Genomic DNA, 19,129 nt, shown 5'->3' on the forward strand with positions numbered 1-19,129 from the left:
TTTATATTTATTATAAACTTTGGGCTTCTTTGAACACTTGGAATTTTCCAGACCATACATGGGCCTTAGGGAGAGATATCTGACACAAAAGGATGGCTACATACTAGAACTAATGACTGTTGGAATATGACTTTGGAATATTTGGCTTGACTGCAAACCTAGTAACATGCAGTGTTCATCAGTAGACCCATCCTTTCTTTTATAACCAGTTAGATTTGGTGCAATCCCATCAGAGTTTGATCAGCCTAATCAGTCATTTTTAGAGGCAAAGATAATCATGCAGTTCAGTTTGGTCAATATATCATTATTAATATAACTGATATTGTAATACAATGAATAAAACAGTTCAAACAGTTCAAAACAGAAAATGTTTGCTGGAACACATAAATAGTGTTTTTAGGTCCATTTTACAGGGGGGGGGGGGGGGGGGACACTTCTTGTCTTGTCTTGACTTTAGTGTAGCTGGATTTTATGCCATTAGCTAATGCTGGAACGTGTGACTGTGAAAAACACTTCCTAATAAAGCAAGTATCATAGAAATAACTTGTTATCCTGCTTATACAAGAGTTCATAGGTATGAAATATGATATCAGCCTTGAATAACCCAGGGGCGCTGCTGCCATGAGGCAAAAAGCTGCCCCTGGTAACTTAAAGAGCCGAAAATCCAATTTCTGTTCTAGTGCAGAGAGAGCACTATTGCGCTTTCTGCACTAGCAATGAGGCCCCCCCCTGATGTGAAAAATCTAAGCACAAGGGGGGCTTCGTGGTGCTTAGTGATGTCACTTATGTCACATGACTCACTAAAAGTTGTGTATTATAACATGGTAAAAAAAAAACCTATTGTAAAATATGAGTACATGTATGGGACCCATTATCCAAAATGCTTGGGACCTGGGGTTTTCCGGATAAGGGGTCTTTCTGTAATTCGGATCTCCTACCTAAAGTCTGTTAAAACATTATTTAAATAGTAATTAAACCCGATAGGATTGTTTTGCCTCCAATAAGGATTAATTATATCTTAGTTGTGAGTACAAGGTACAGTTTTATTATTACAGAGAAAAAGGAAATCATTTTTAAGAATGTGAATTATTTGATTACAGTGGAGTCTATGGAAGATGGCCTTTCCGTAATTCGGAACTTTCTGGATAATGGATTTCCAGATAAGGGGTCCGATACTTGTATATTATAAGTCTCACCTTGGAGTTCCTTCACTTGGATGAAAGCGCCTCGTCTTTCATCCCATGGTTTTTTATAATTGTGAAACTTCCTGGTGACTTAATATAATTATATTTTGAAAGAGGGGGTACGTAATTCCCAGTATTACTCCATAATAGAATGTGTAGTAGGGAAATAACTACCGTAACAAAAGTTACAAGTTGTTAAGTATATGTTCAGCATTCTCAGAGGGGATAGAGGACAATAAAAGTAACCTTATCAGGTCTGGACTGGGATTCAAAATAGGCACTGGCATTTTAAGTATACCAACCAGCCCTCCCACAGGCCCAATAAATAGTCACTGTCTATGGCATCTTACAGCAGCCCCTCTGGCATTTGCCAGAATCCACAGATTGCCTGATCTTTACCCTCCTGTTGGAAAGCCCTGCATACAATGATTTTGTATGCATTCTGTATTTTTAAAGTTCAATGCTTTTAAGTTACTCTGTGTCAGTTATAGCCATTAGTCTTGTACTTTCCAATTAAAGGAACAGTAACACTAAAAAAATGAAAGAGCTTTAAAGTAATAAATATATAATGCACTGTTGCCCTGCACTGGTAAAACTGGTGTGTTTGCTACAGTAGCACTACTATAGTTTATATAATAAGCTGCTGTGTAGCCACGGGGGCAGCCATTCAAGTTGGAAAAAAGGAGAAAAGGCACAGGTTACATAGCAGATAACAGATAAGCTCTGTGGAATACAATGGTGTTTTATCTGTTATCTGCTATGTGCCTGTGCCTTTTCTCCTTTGAATGGCTGCCTCCATGGCTACATAGCAGCTTATTTATATAAATTATAGTAGACTTTCTGAAGTAAACACACAACTTTTACCAGTGCAGGGCAGCAGCACATTATATTTTAGTTACTTTTATACACTTTCATTTTTTGATGTTACTGTTCCTTTAAGACATCTTAAGTCTGCAGTAACTGTAACAGCCAATGCAAGGGGACATTGGCTGTGTCCTTTTAATTGTTCATAAAACAGTGTTGACTGTACCATCCCACTCCCTCCATCTGATGCTATTTTTATCACAATGAGATGTATGTCTTGTGAATTTGGATTCCGAATATGGAATCCAAAATAAAGTTTTAAATACATATGAGGGAAACATTATATATGCTGGTAAATGTCTGTTTGTTGCAGATGTCTCATTTGCTTTTGTACAATTTTTATGTATTTTTGTATGTATCTTGAAATGATATGATCTGCTCTTTAATAAATGTAGAATATGCTAAATATGGTGTTGACCTGTAGTCCTTTAAATCAAAACCTCTATGGTGAAATGGGATAAATACCTAAAATGCTTTTATGATAATGGATATAGAGCTTAAGCGTGTGATAAATCTAGGCAAGTGTTTAATATTTCATGACAGTTTGGACACCAGAGACACTGTTTCACTGGAAACCTTTGATGTAATTTCCTTGTCAGAGCAGCAATGGCTGCTTACATAGCTCTCATAAGCAGGTTTCAATGGGAAAAGAAACCCTGACCTTTTTATATACAGGCTTACATTTACTTTGAAATAAATGTTTGGTATAATGTATATGGTGGCAATCAAAGGCAATTTGCTGCCGGCCATCATAGATAAAATACATAATGAAGTACATATTACACTTAAAGGGATACTATGGTGTACTTTTTATTTATCATTTACAATTATTACATAGCAAATAACTCACTCTACATTAACATTTTATTCTTTAACCAACAAATACATTTTTTGTAATATTGGTGTGTAGGCAGCCATCTCAGGTAACCTATTGTTTCTCCTATTCCCATGTAACTGGAGGAGTCTCAAGCCAGACTTGGGTTTCTTACTCTTGAGTTCTATTCTGATATCTACTGGGAGCTGCCAATACCTTACCATTGATCTGCTGGTTGGCTGCTAGAAACAAAACTTGCAGCTCAGCAGTAAAGTGTGAATGAAGTTTATCAGAGCTCAGGTCACATGGTTGTGGCACCATGGGAAATGAAGAATATGGCTAGCCCCATGTGAAATTTCAAAATTAAATATAAAAAAATCTGTTTGAGTTTTTGAAAAATGCATTTCAATGCTGGATTGTGCTGGAGAAGCTCTATTAACTGACGTGTGATGATAAGTTTTCCCATAACAGTATTCCTTTAAAGGGGTGGTTCACCTTTAAGGTAACTTTTAATATGATATAGAATTCCATAGTAGTAAGTCAAATCAACTGGGCTTGCTGTGTTTTTCAAGAAAAACAATTTCTACAGATATACCATGACCGGGATGAATAAGACTCTTCAAAAATGTGGGTCACTGACAACCACAATTATTTATTATTTAGTTTATTTAGTTTTTTATTCATATTCCAGTCTGCCATTTAAACTACTGTTTAGTTTCTAGGGTTAATCTGTAGAGATGTAGCGAACTGTTCGCCGGCGAACTAATTCGCGCGAACATCGGGTGTTTGCAAGTCCGCAAATTCGCGAACTTTTGGTGATGTTCGCCATTTTGGGTTCGCCGCGTTTTTTTTGCGCCACGTTTTTTCGCCTCGGTTTTTTTCCGCCGCGTTTTTTCACTTCGGTTTTTCGCCTTTGCGTATACATAGGAATAGCTTGCGGTTTTTTTTTTGCGGTTTTTTTACAAAGTATTTTTCAGAGAAATGTTTGCCCTTGATCCCCCTCCTGCATGCCACTGTCCAGGTCGTGGCACCCTTTAAACAACTTTAAAATCAGTTTTCTGGCCAGAAATGGCTTTTCTAGGTTTTAAAGTTCGCCTTCCCATTGAAGTCTATGGGGTTCGCAAAGTTCGCGAATATTCGCGAGTTTTGGCGAAAGTCCGCGAACGGGTTCGCGAACATTTTTGGCGATGTTCGCTACATCCCTAATAATCTGATGCTAGCAACCAGACAGCTTCTGAAATTGGAGAGAGCTAAGCAATAAAAAAAGGACCAGCTGCAAATATCAGTGTCTACATCATACTAAAAGTTTATTTAAAGTTGAACTACCCCTATAAACTTGTACCCTGCATTTCTTATCAGTGATACTGTTGACCAGCATATAAAGTATCTTATTAAAGCACACATAGAACTATGAACAAGTAGTTATAATGTTCAACCTATATTCAGTTATATTACCCAGAATAGCATAGAAGAAGTAATATTGTGGCACTGCTTATTGCAAAGGTGAAAAGTTATTTATTTAGGTCACATATACAGGGACATAGTAAAACATCTTTTCACCTTTGCAATAAGGAGTGCTGCAGTATTGCTTCTTATACAGTATATACAGTGGCTTGCAAAAGTATTCGGCCCCCTTGAACTTTTCCACATTTTGTCACATTACAGCCACAAAAATGAATCAATTTTATTGGAATTCCAGGTGAAAGACCAATACAAAGTGGTGTACACGTGAGAAGTGGAAGAAAATCATACATGATCCCAAACATTTTTTACAAATAAATAACTGCAAAGTGGGGTGTGCGTAATTATTCAGCCCCCTGAGTAAATACTATGTAGAACCACCTTTTGCTGCAATTACAGCTGCCAGTCTTTTAGGGTATGTCTCTACCAGCTTTGCACATCTAGAGACTGAAATCCTTGCCCATTTTTCTTTGCAAAACAGCTCCAGCAGTTTTCAGATCTTGCCACAGATTCTCGATTGGATTTAGATCTGGACTTTGACTGGGCCATTCTAACACATGGATATGTTTTTTTTTAAACCATTCCATTGTTGCCCTGGCTTTATGTTTAGGGTCGATGTCCTGCTGGAAGGTGAACCTCCGCCCCAGTCTTTTGCAGACTCCAAGAGGTTTTCTTCCAAGATTGCCCTGTATTTGGCTCCATCCATCTTCCCATCAACTCTGACCAGCTTCCCTGTCCCTGCTGAAGAGAAGCACCCCCAGAGCATGATGCTGCCACCACCATATTTGACAGTGGGGATGGTGTGTTCAGAGTGATGTGCAGTGTTAGTTTTCCGCCACACATAGCGTTTTGCATTTTGGCCAAAAAGTTCCATTTTGGTCTCATCTGACCAGAGCACCTTCTTCCACATGTTTGCTGTGTCCCCCACATGGCTTGTGGCAAACTGCAAACGGGACTTCTTATGGTTTTCTGTTAACAATGGCTTTCTTCTTGCCACTCTTCCATAAAGGCCAACTTTGTGCAGTGCACGACTAATTTGTCCTATGGACAGATTCCCCCACCTGAGCTGTAGATCTCTGCAGCTCGTCCAGAGTCACCATGGGCCTCTTGGCTGCATTTCTGATCAGCACTCTCCTTGTTTGGCCTGTGAGTTTAGGTGGACGGCCTTGTCTTGGTAGGTTTACAGTTGTGCCATACTCCTTCCATTTCTGAATGATCGGTGGAACAGTGCTCCGTGGGATGTTCAAGGCTTTGGAAATCTTTTTGTAGCCTAAGCCTGCTTTAAATTTCTCAATAACTTTATCCCTGACCTGTCTGGTGTGTTCTTTGGACTTCATGGTGTTGTTGCTCCCAATATTCTCTTAGACAACCTCTGAGGCCGTCACAGAGCAGCTGTATTTGTACTGACATTAGATTACACACAGGTGCACTCTATTTAGTCATTAGCACTGTCTGTCAGGCAATGTCTATGGGCAACTGACTGCACTCAGACCAAAGGGGGCTGAATAATTACGCACACCCCACTTTGCAGTTATTTATTTGTAAAAAATTTTGGAATCATGTATGATTTTCGTTCCACTTCTCACGTGTACACCACTTTGTATTGGTCTTTCACGTGGAATTCCAATAAAATTGATTCATGTTTGTGGCTGTAATGTGACAAAATGTGGAAAAGTCCAAGGGGGCCGAATACTTTTGCAAGCCACTGTATGTAACCTTATCTACAGTATAGGGAACCTGGCAAAAGGTTTTCACTATTCTGGTGGTTGTATGCACACACAACCTAGAGAACTGCATATTACCCAGAATGGTATCAGGTATAGAACGATCATTTAAAATGTGTTAATTGTGCACACATCAAGTCAACAGAAAATGTTTGCTGTATAGAAAAATAAACTTGTTTTTACGCATCAGAATATTGGTGGTTATCTGAATATGGGTGGTCTGCTTCCTATTTGTATTCAGTGCCATGATAGAAGTTGCAATGCTATCGCAAAAGTTTCCTTCTTCAATTAAATAAAAGAACCAGATAATTTAAGGTAAGAAGGGCTAAGTGGAACCAAATCATTTGCCAATAATGTAGGTTTGGCTCTCACTTAAAGAGGCAGTCATACTGTCTTTTTCAGCATGAGTTCATTAAATAAGGCTTGTGCCGAACATACGTTTTGTAAAACAGGGCATACAGGGAGACGGAAGCCATTCTATTTTTGGTACTTGCAAAGCAGTTAATTAAATTAGCAGTGCACATTTAATCACCCTGCATAATTGACTTCTGCTGGCAAAACAATTGTATACAGGTAGGCTACATTCAGTTTGCATATTTGCCATATTTAACTCAGAAAAAAAACATGATTAAAAAGAGGAGATGGTGTTGGTTCATCCTGGAGGAAATCACTAGTAGGAAATTAAAGATTTGGGTCTGGGTTGTCAAAGATTAATGAAGGGGTCTAGATATATTTGGATGTCCTCAGCAGATATGTGATATCTACAGTAAAGACAAATAATGAAATAGGGTCTTCAAACGAAAGAGTGTACAGGGAAAACAACAGAGGGCCAAGTGCAGAGCGGTGAGGCAACCCCACATTAAGCTTAACTGGAGAAGATTTATTAGCACAAGCAACAGAGAAAGGCCAGTTAGAAAGGTAGGAAAAAGCTTTATCCCTGATGTCAAGGGAATAGAGGATTTGCTTTAAAATGGAATGGTTAACCGTATGGAATGCAGAGGATAAGGCCCTAAGTGTCCTTTTCACTGTTTTTGGTTCTTTATCCATGTTCTGTCATAACTGAGGATATTTATTAAGGTCAAAACAGGGTGCTCGAAGTTTGGATTTATTGCTCCAAATATTTAGACTGTATAGGTGCTAGTAAACAAGCATCTCTGGCCACAGGACAACCTTCCCAGCTACAGTTAGTTGATTCCCAGTACTGGTCAATAAAAAGGGCAACCTTTTGGGAGTTCTAACCTTGAAAGCAAACAAGTTGCAGGTAAAACTCAGTCCCTTTGTAAAATGTATAATGAAGCAGTAGAATTCTTAATGAATATATGGACAAAAAATCCCTGTTTTGTTTAAAGAGGAGGGCATTTATTAGTAGCTTAATGCACAGAACTTCTTACCATTCTATATTCTATATATTGAAAATGGATGAGCGCAAAGGATCTCTTGTATCTGTCTCTGGCCACAGGGATATAAAGTTGTCCTTTCCATCTTTTCAGACTTTGCTGATAATTCCTTAATTCAGTTAATTTCATTTACTTTTGATATTCTTCCTCTAATCATAGGAGAGACTGCTGACTTGCACTGCAAGGGGATTATCGTTTTTTGCAGCATTAGGCTGATGGCAGATGAGGCGTAGGGCGGATATTTTTGGCAAGCGAGAGTCACGTTTTTATGTGTATTTCGGCTACATGTGCCTTCACCCGAGTGTATTCCATTAATTCGGGTGCAGGCACATGTAGGAGGCGTAGGGTAGTATTTTCAGCAAGTGCTTTTCCGCTTGCTGAAAATATCCGCCCTACGCCTCGTCTGCCATCAGCCTTAAAGTGAAATTATGGGATTTAAAGTCCCCTTGCTTTTCAGAAAACCTGTGCACCACTCACTATGCAAAGCAAAGGAAGTTGGTACAAAAAGTCCAACCTAAGATCCATACTTTACAACTTGTGCAGTTTTCTGCAGGTTCAATAACCAATAGCATGGAAGTGGTAGGAGTTTTACTGACCTTGTTCCTCTAAAATTTATTTTGTAGCATAGTATGTTTATGTAGGAAATTACCCTAAATAATGTGATTAAAAAATTCACCAGCACACACAAAGCCTCACAAAGAGTTGTCATCCTGGTGCTCTGTTATGAAGGGATTGGGATTTTATTTTTTAGAAAAAAAAAAACCAGCACACCAGGCAATGATTGGACTTGACATAAAAAAACATACTTAAGGTATGGAGATTCAAATTATGGAAATATCCCTTATCTGAAATACCCTTGGTCCTGTGTATTCTGGATAACGGGTCCTATACCTGTACTGTACTGATATAAAGGATGCAATAATCCATATTTATCCTTTACTAATAATATTAAAGGCCAGCAGTTCACTATTACCTTACAGATTTAAATAGAATGACAAAGGCTTGTAACAATATATTCTTTATTGCAGTTTTCTTATTATTACGGCCAAGCAGTTAATTATTACCTCACAGATAAAATTGCTATATAGCAAGGGGACGGTATGGTAAGATGTCAGTAACTCATATCTGGATTTAGATACAAAACACACCCACGGATACAACTCCCACAATCCACCAACAGACTACGGGCTATTGGGACATGGTGTGAGTCGTAGTCCACGCAAAATATTTTCCCCCGCACACCTCCACCGCGGGAAGAGTCTAACATTCCTACTCAGAGGGGAAACCCTCATAACTAGGGGAAAGACCAAGGCGCTTAGAGTGAGTAACCCACCGGGCTGTCTGCAGCCAAGCAGGCAGTAAGCGGGGAGGGTAGGGAGGAAAGGGAAGAGGAGGAGCGTGGGAAGCCAGCTAGCGGTGTCAATACAATAGGCTCGTTGTATGTGTGGATGTGCGCGCCTGCTGGGAGTCTGCAGACACAGAGGAAAGGCACAGGCGCTGAACGGACACAGTGGACAGGCTCCCTCCCTCCGCTAGGGTTCAACCCAGCCATGCTTGCCATCTGAGCGGGCAGTGAAAGAAAAAGGCAGCGATCTGCAGCAGCTGGAAGGGAAAGGTGAGTGGTGCCCAATGCAGGCCAAGGATGCTACAGTGCTGCACACAATGCCAGTAAAGACAGGGACAGGCCTGTTATCAGGGTGTTATGTACAGTGTGTGAGTCTGTCACCCCCCCGGCTTATGATTGTGTGTGACCTTCTGCAGGCCTAGCAAGGGAGAATGACCTGAGCTGCACTGGTGCTTCTCACAGAAGATGTCTCTGGGAGAAACAATGTGCAAAGCTCTCTGATATATCTGTGTCCAGCCCAGGGCTCCTCTCACGTCAGTGCATGTAAGGACAGCCCGCCAAGGAGGGAACTTTAAACCGGGCCGCTCCTTCTCCACTACCTTGGCATGCTGGGAAATCTACTTCATTAAGAGTTACAGGGCATGCTGGGGTCGTGGCACTGAGCTTTAACACTTGCAGGGTCACAGACTGGAGAAGCCCCAATTGCTTTACAATATGTGATGTATGGGAAAGATTGTAGAATAATAGTAGCCATATTGCTTCATTTAAATTACATTTTTTTTTATCATTGATGAGAAGAAATACTACATAAGTAAAATTGTAGTGTACCTGATTGAGTACCTATGTTTTTGTTACCAAAAATGCATACATTTCATGTAGATTATATATGTATGTGTATATAAACTATACACACACACACGCACTATATATATATATATATATATATATATATATGCCCCCATTTAGCCTCCAAATATAATTTTGTCCTGAGTAGTGCAGACCCTCACTAATATATATATATATATATATATATATATATATATATATATATATATATATATATATATATATATATATATATACTCAGGGTGGGATTGACAGCACACGCAGGGTTTTCATATGAAAAATCACAAAGGTGTAGATCAGTGCTGTCCAACTTCTGTGGTACAGAGGGCCGGAATTTTTCTGACCTACGTGGTGGAGGGCCGATAATGGAAGCCAGTTTTGACCACTCCCTTTTTTGAAACCACACCCACTTGAAACCACACCCGTGTTATCACATGACCATACCCATATTAATGGTTGTAGTACAGCAAAAACCTGCCATACACTGCCTGCCCTACCCTGCCTGTGTGTGCCATACTCTGCCTTCCCTACCCTGCCTGCGTGTGCCATACTTTGACTGTGTGTGCCATTCTTGGCTGGTATGTGCCATACTCTGCCTGCCCTACCCTGCCTGTGTGTACCATACTCTGCCTGCCCTACCCTGCCTGTGTGTGCCATACTCTGCCTTCCCTACCCTGCCTGCGTGTGCCATACTTTGACTGTGTGTGCCATTCTTGGCTGGTATGTGCCTTACTTGGCCTGTTTGTGCCATACTCTGCCTGCCCTACCCTGCCTGTGTGTACCATACTCTGCCTGCCCTACCCTGCCTGTGTGTGCCACACTCTGCCTGCCCTATGCTGCCTGTGTGTGCCATAATCTGCCTGCCCTACCCTGCCTGTGTGTACCATACTCTTCCTGCTCTACCCTGCCTGTGTGTGCCATACTCTGCCTGCCCTACCCTGCCTGTGTGTGCCACACTCTGCCTGCCCTATGCTGCCTGTGTGTGCCATACTCTGCCTGCCCTACCCTGCCTGTGTGTACCATACTCTGCCTGCTCTACCCTGCCTGTGTGTGCCATACTCTGCCTGCCCTACCCTGCCTGTGTGTACCATACTCTGCCTGCTCTACCCTGCCTGTGTGTGCCAAACTCTGCCTGCCCTACCCTGCCTGTGTGTGCCATACTCTGCCTGCCCTATGCTGCCTGTGTGTATGGGACACACAGGCAGCATACAGTGAATGCTGGCCACTGCTCCTACAGTTCTGCCACCAATAACTATATATTAAAACATTTTAATGCCTAGTACCACCACAGTATTATGTTCCGTTTTGTGAGTGTGCAGGGTTGATTTGGGGTTTCTACTGCCCTCCTCCTGCCTCTAAGGTAATCCATGTGACAGGGGAACAATGGGGGTGAGTACAGCCTGAGGCCTGAGGTGTGAACACCTGCAGGGGGTGACAATGCAGAGATTAAAAGGTGTGAACAACACAGGGGATTACATATTTAAACAATACAGCCTGATTACAGCCTGAATCTGAGGTGAGAAACATGCAGGGGGGGCAGTTAATCACAGTACTGATACCATTTAAAGCTTACACAAGAGTAAGCCATCAAAGCAGCCAGACAGGTGGGGGGCCGCCAGTTGGACAGCACTGGTGTAGATGAATAAATGTGAGGCTTTATTCAGTCCTATTGTCCTATCAGGACTGAATAAAGCCTCACATTTATTCATCTACACCTTTGTGATTTTTCATATGAAAACCCTGCGTGTGCTGTCAATCCCACCCTGAGTATCTATACCTCCTGCACGAGCACCCAGGTATTATCTTGTTCTTATGGTGTGCAGCTTTCCAGCAACTCGTTTCTATATATATATATATATATATATATATATATATATATTATCCCACCCCGATCACATGACAGGAGAATGAACTCTGTATGTAGGTGGAAACATATCATAACCATTGTTGTACATCAGGAAGCGTGCAGTGCAAGAAATACAGCAAGTTAAAAACGTTCATACTATTCTACTGACAGAGAAAGTGCATGTCTCAGAGCAAATACAGAAAATGAAACAAAAATACAGAAAGAAACAAAAAAGATACAAGCTATTTAATCATGAAGTAGTAACTCATATGGCAAGTGTAACAACTTCATCAGTACACCACCTCACCTTTGATCTAAAAAGCATAAAAAAGAGCAGTATTCATTCAGCCCTCTTTTTTAATGCTCTTTTTTTATGAATACTGCTTTTTTTTTTTGCTCTTTTTTATGCTTTTTAGATCAAAGGTGAGGTGGTGTACTGATGAAGTTGTTATACTCGCCATATGAGTTACTATTTCATGATTAAGGTCTTAGGAGGAGACCGAAACGTTGGCCTGTTTTATCAGTATGAATAAATAAAAGTAATGTTTTTATTTTTAAAAGAATATCCTGGTGTGCACCCAATTTTTGGACTTCTGGATAATTGGATACATGGAGGTAGCACCCAGGTAATTTACGTTATGGGTTTGGTGTGCTGAAAATCTGTGGACTGTGTATATATATATATATATATATATATATATATATATATATATATAATATATATATATATATAATAAATTATATATACTGGAACAAGGACAGCACTCCTAGGATTTAAAGAATTGTGAGCAAAATATAAATGCAAAAATAGAAAGGTTTATTACTCAACATTTCGGTCTCACACAGAAACCTTCATCTGGAGTGCTGTCCTTGTTCCAGTGCATTTTTTTTTGTACTAGCACCCAGGTTTTGTTGCTGCAAATGGTGTGCACCCAATGGACAATTTTAAATATAACAGGGGTCCCAAGTTAGTCTCCCAAATAAATGCACATGTAAAAGCTTATAAGCCTATATCTGTCAGTGTAATAAATACAAATTGTAGTCGCAGTGAGCTGGCAAACATTTGTTTTAATAGTCCATTGACAGAAGAACCATTTTTTTTTTTACTTCCTCGGCACATGTGCCAAACCCTACATTCACGTCTTTTAGGTTAAAGGTAATGGTGTCCATACACGGTAAGATTTGGTCATTTGGCAAGGTTGCCAAATCAATGAATCTTTCTCCCGATATGACCAACTTGTGTGGGCGATATCGTGCTAATCTGTTTGTTTTGCCCAAGGGCCAACGATCACATTACAATGAGGGGGATATGAAAAACTGGAGCAAGGGCTGCATCAATGAGCTGATGCAATCCTCGAAAAAAAAAAAAATCAAATGTACCCAATCAACACTGGGGGCGATTTTTGGCACATATGCACAGTGATTTTGGCACATTGGCACATACACAGGCAGATAAGCTGTTGAATCTGTCTGATGGACCCAAATTGGCCTTAAATGCTAACCAGTGTCAAACTCAAAGCCTTTAGCTAGATATCAAGTACACCACCTTGATTAAAGTTGGATTTTGTTTTTTGATTTTGCTGACAGTTGCATCATGCTGTCACCAGCCCTCTGTATTTGTGAAACAGCACCTTTAATTATTCCCTTATGTATTCTCTCTATATCCACATCTGAGTAACTATACCATTAATTGGTTTATCGTACCTTTTATATCATTATAGACTGATCATTTGCTGTGCTAGAGCTGCATCTTGCAAGGTTGCCTAACCTGCTGCTTACAAGCTTTTCTTACTTTACACCTTACAGCAGTGTAAATGCTAAGGATCAGAGTTGCAGCTAAGTGGCTGGATGGCAGCAGTGTGGCCATGCTGTTAGAGTGGAATGATTACTGGAATGGGGAGCAGACAATTCTGTGCTCCATTCACTTCACCCATTTCTGATATTCATTTTTGTGACATTTTGTGCATGTATGGAATATGGGCTGCCTATAGCAGATGCTGGTGGTGATAGCCCAACCCCTTTTCAGGAACACCAAAGTAAACATTTATGGGTGGAGATAAGCTAGGGCTGACACAGGCAGAGCATTTCTCATACATATTCTTTCTAAATAAGTTTTAATTTTTTAATAATTTTGAGTCAACAGACATATATATATATATATATATATATATAGTCAAATTGTGTGTCTCCACTCTGAACCAGTGCAATAAGTGGGTGCTAATGTAAATATCTATAAAAAGGATGAGCATACCAGGTCACATCAATATCGGCCCCTCCTGGGTCCTTGATAAAGGTTCCAGGAGGAATGGAAAGGTAGTATTGTGGCTAAACAAAGTTGCTACCAGCTCCACAGCACTGCATTCAGCAGTAGGTATAATTGACCTGCTGACTTTTAGGCAGTGGGAGTGATCGTGTTTTGGGAGAGGCAGTGAGTACTTCACAGTGGGCCTAAAAGTTAAACAAAACTGACTGAGAGGTTGTTCACTGTTCGAAAATGTAACATAATGTAATTGCTCTTCAGCTTGAAGCTGACATTTCTGATGTGTTGCAGCCATTTTTTTTAAACTCTAAGGCTTACAAAACTTCCAGTATTACAAGACTATTCCACTAACATTGAAAAATAAGCTAAATTTGTAACCAAAGTCAGCTACAAAGTTCTGCAATTAATTGTTATAGCAGTTAGTTTTGGTGTTGATTATTGTTACATATCAGGGTAATCGGTGGGTCAAATAAAATGGATGTCCCATAGACATCAGTTGGTAGCTTAGACATTTTTTTTAATTGTATAGATTATATAGCTACCTTTTTATTCGTTTGCAACTTCTCTGACATTCATCAGTCACAGAGATTTATAGCATAGCAACATATGCACGAGTCATGTGTGTAGCTAGGTCCACTGGCAGGCCTGTGTTTTTCATGCATAAAACGTTGGAAGGATTAAGGCTATGTATCCACGAAGAGTGTATCTCTATTAATAAGTGTGTCTACCTTGAGGAGCATTCTGTCGTACATTTGTAAATACATTACAAGTACATTGTAAATCAATTTGTTAAACCAATGCTACTTTATTTCTAATTTGACTTAGAAATGTGTTTTTACATTGCTGTGGATTGACCGCAGCTGGATCTGAACACTCATAATAAACTGTAAGATTAGTGCCCTTTCCATTTGGTGCCTTGCTACAGATGGGAAAAATAGTTCTAGTTTGCCACCCACTCTTCCAAAACATTTAACCAAAATAGAGATACTGTAGATAAAACCGAAGGGGAAGTCAGAACGTTTTCACAGATCATTGCAATTGCCTGGATGTCTGAACAGTGATTCCTTTTTCTGTGTTTGTAACTGTAGCACATGGTGAATGGCTGCTATTTGCTTTGCACTGCAGTACCAGCTGCACTGAAAAAAGGGCAAAACAAATGTATCTTTTACTCCTAAATAAAATGCATTGACTTTTTTGTTAGCATGCTGCTCATCATGGCATGGTATGATTTTGAACGTCCTAAGAACGTCCTTACCAGGTTGTTATTTTCGCTAATATTTATTAATTAATAGTAATTCATAAAATTAATGACATTTGTTTTTTCATGCTGTAGGCTTATTTTTTTTATCTTTCTCTATAGTGAAACGTAAGGAAATAAAAGCTCACAAAATATTTTTTTTAATGAAAGAAAATGTAATTCTAAGCAACTTTGCAATATCTGCCCAGTTACAAATGTAATTTCTTTTAAAATACCTGTAAATGTGATTGCCACTGAAAACAGTATATTTATTGCCCCTTTCTTCTTTGCTGGTTCTAGGTATTGAAACATTGTAGCAGAAGTTAGTCTTGCATGACTATTTTAGGTCTTTTAATCAGCTTACTTCTGCTACATTGCTGCACAAATCTCAATCTTGTCAATTAGCTTGATAAAAGGCCACACATGGCCTGAAACGTTGCTGTATGCCCCAAAAATTTGCAATAAGGGCATTTTAATTGAAAATACAAGAGGTGCTGTTCCGCATTGTTTGTACCTGGGTGTGCCGATGGAAACAAGGTGTTGTGCTGACTACTATCTCCAAAGCACAAATCTGAATCTCCATGGCAGAGATTTGAGAGAGGCAGATACTTTTTTTTATAACTTTAAACCAGGGGGAATTTGTGGATATTAGGAAGTTACTTATGTTTGCAATTTCTTTCAGTAGGTTAAATGGGGTTTAAATATTCTTTAATAAATACCATCTGGTTTCTAGGGTCACCCAGCAACAAGAAAAAAAATAGATTGCGAAGCTAGATTTCATTCTCATTCTTTAATGGCTAATCTTTTTTTTTTTTAGGTGCTCTCTCCTAATTATCTGTCAGGGAGATAGCAACTAAGTATCATTTTGAATTCCAAACTAGAAAAGTGCAGAAGATAAATAATAACCTGGTATAAGCCACCTATTCTGCTGTGTTGATATATAGAAAGCGCGCACTATTTCAGTAGCCGCCTAATAGCTTAGGGCAGTGCTGTCCAACTTCTGTACCGAGGGCCGGAATTTTTCCGACCTACGTGGTGGAGGGCCGATAATGGAAGTTTTGACCACTCCCCTTTTTGAAACCGCACCCACTTGAAACCACACCCATGTTATCACATGACCATACCCATATTAATGGTTGTAGTACAGCAAAAACCTGCCATACTCTGCCTGCCCTACCCTGCCTGTGTGCCATATTCTGCCTGCCCTACCCTACCCTGCCTTTGTGTGTGCCATACTCTGCCTTCCCTACCCTGCCTGTGTGTGCCATACTCTGCCTGCCCTACCCTGCCTTTGTGTGTGCCATTCTCTGCCTTCCCTACCCTGCCTGTGTGTGCCATACTCTGTCTGTCCTACCCTGCCTGCGGGCCATACTTTTACTGTGTGCACCATTCTTGGCTGGTTTGTGCCATACTTGGCCTGTGTGTGCCATACTCTGCCTGTGTGTGCCATACTCTGCCTTCCCTACCCTGCCTGTGTGTGCCATACTCTGCCTTCCCTACCCTGCCTGCGTGTGCCATACTTTCACTGTGTGTGCCATTCTTGGCTGGTTTGTGCCAAACTTGGCCTGTGTGCCATACTCTGCCTGCCCTACCCTGCCTGTGTGTGCCATACTCTGCTTGCCCTATGCTGCCTGTGTGTATGGCACACACAGGCAGCCTACAGTGACACAATGCTGGCACTGCTCCTATAGTCTGCACAATAACTATATGTTAAAAAACTTTTTAATTGCAGTACCACCTCAGTATATGTTCTTTTTGTAGTGTGCAGGGATTATTTGTGGGTTTCTACTGCTCCTGAGGTGTGAACAGGGGAACAATGGGGGTGATTACAGCCTGAGCCTGAGGTGTGAACACTGCAGGGGGTAAACAATGCAGAGATTAAAAGGTGTGATTACAGCCTGAATCTGTGGTGAGAACCATGCAGGGGGGGGGGCAGTTAATTACAGTACTGATACCATTTAAAGCTTACACAAGAGTAAGCCATCAAAGCAGCCAGACAGGTGGGGGGCCACACAGAGGGGGGTCGCGGGCCGCCAGTTGGACAGCACTGGCTTAGGGAATCTGTGTTCTGCTGAGCTGTTAGGGTAATGTCCCACGGAGAGATTAGTTGCCTGCGTTAGATCAGTGATATCGTGGGCAACTATTCTCTCCAAAACGCCCTTCCACCAGCAACAAAGGGAATCGCACAAGGAAAGGCCTAAACATCGCTTTGGTTTTCCTCCTGCAGACAACTTCGTGTGACTTTGGAAAACCGAAGCAAGACTATGAATCCTGGTGGGATGGCACATGCGTTGCTTCAGATTTCCGAAGCTGCCTGAAGTTGCCTCACAAGGAAACTTTGGGCGAATTCAGAAAACCGAAGTGAAATCTCACCGGCGATTCACATTCTTGCCAGTGGGAAGGCACTTCAGGGAGATTAGTTGCCCACAGCAGCGAAGATTTGTCGCAGGCAACTAATCTCCCTGTGTGCCACCAACCTTAATGAGAAGTGGTTTACTAAGAACAACTTATGTTTACCCCTGCCTTGCTTAAGTGTGCTTAGGTTAGCCCTTTTCATTCCAGCCTTAAATTTCTGGTTTCAGACAATCCTGATGATCTTCATAGGTGATGTTAAATTGCTTTTGGCAATGCTGAGGCTCAAGATTTAGCATAATAATGGTCCACAGTTGACTGACAGGTGCTTATTTAAGACTCTGCTACCTAAGAGCAATCATTTTTAGGAAATGTGTATTATGATCCACCAATATACATTTGTAAAATGTGAGGACTTAATACTCCTGCAAAGATATATTTCATTTTTTTCCTAAGATTTTTTTAAAACTGAATTTTGGCTTTCGGTGCTTTGAAATAAAAGCATCAAAGAGAACTAAATGTCATTCCCAGGCACTGCATAAACCATACACTGAGCTATAGTGCAAGCAACTGGTGAGCAGGACTGCAAAATATATCCATAAGTTCAGGCCAGACATCCTTTCATCATAAACCAGTGCAGGGATCAAACATTGTCCGATATAGGAGTTGCTACTTTACTTCAATGAATAAATAGATTTTGATGATCAGAATTTCATCACATTGTACAATGTCTGTATAATTTGAGAAGAATGTTATTATTCAGTACAAGTTTGCTTTCCGTTATTTCAATGGTTTCGCATTTTAACAGTAGAGAAAAGGGAACTGCTTCAAAACCTAAAGCTAGAGTTTCATAAAAGGTTGCTATGCTGTTTCAGTCTATTTTAAGTGTCTTTTTTTTGTTTTGTTTTTTTTGTGGTGTAGCTTCAGTTTTGGGTTATTTACAGAATTATATTTTTGGTACAGCATTTCCATTTTTAATCACCTGCAGTTTGAGCAAGGGGGTGTAATGTCCTTCCATAAAGTTTGGTGACTCTATTAGAATCTGTAAAAATAATCAATTTTCAGTTGTATATACTGTATATATATATATATATATATATATATATATATATATATATATATATATATATATATATATATATATATATATATATATATATATATATATATATATATATATAATTTTTTTTTTTTTTTTTTTTTTTATTTAAAAAAAGAAATGGTCCTGTTTCATTAGACAGCTCTGTTTTGGGTCTTATAGAAATCTATGTTGTCACTGCTGCACTGTCTTCTCCAATCAGAATTAAGTATACATGTGAATGATGTTACAACAGGTTCCTTGAATTGGGCTGTCGGCGATGTTTAAGATATTTAAGAGAAAACTGGACTGCTTATCTGTTTAATGGTAAGAAGAATGGTTAAAAATTATTTTTAGGAATTCTATTAGGCTAGTGGCAAATAGGGAGATTCTCCCTCCTGCAATAAATCTTTGCTCCCACAGGCGACTGATTTCCCCGAAGTGCCTTACCACCGGCATGATTGTGAATTGGCGATTGGATGGCATACTCATCACTTCGTGAAGCGACTTTGGAAAACCAAAGCGTTGCGTATGCCATTCCACCTGAAGTTTCCTCATGAGGCAACTTTGGGCGCCTGCGGAAACCAAAGCTAAGTGAATGCCATCCCACCAGTGGTTCACATTCTTGCCAGTGGGAAGGCATTTTGGGGAGATTAGTCGCCTGTGGTAGTGAAGATTGGCTATTCTCTTTATTGGTGGAAAGGCTTCTTTGGAAAAATAG

The 19,129-nt window shown here is 40.1% G+C and overlaps 1 protein-coding gene across 4 annotated transcripts in view; it reads left to right on the forward strand.

Annotated features, from left to right (window-relative positions):
• The first annotated feature begins 8,630 nt into the window (after positions 1-8,630).
• jade3 (jade family PHD finger 3) overlaps positions 8,631-19,129 on the forward strand; it is a 28,951-nt gene continuing 18,452 nt past the window's right edge. The window contains exons 1-2 of one of the 4 annotated variants that reach the window (XM_018091343.2): positions 8,631-9,059; positions 18,665-18,735. The gene's annotated coding sequence lies outside the window, so the exon portion shown is untranslated. The remainder of the gene's footprint in view (positions 9,060-18,664; positions 18,736-19,129) is intronic. The other 3 variants (XM_018091344.2, XM_012957273.3, NM_001079025.1) reach the window with 3 other exon arrangements.

Source organism: Xenopus tropicalis, chromosome 2 (genome assembly GCF_000004195.4).
Source record: "Xenopus tropicalis strain Nigerian chromosome 2, UCB_Xtro_10.0, whole genome shotgun sequence".
NCBI classification, from domain to species: Eukaryota; Metazoa; Chordata; class Amphibia; order Anura; family Pipidae; genus Xenopus; species Xenopus tropicalis.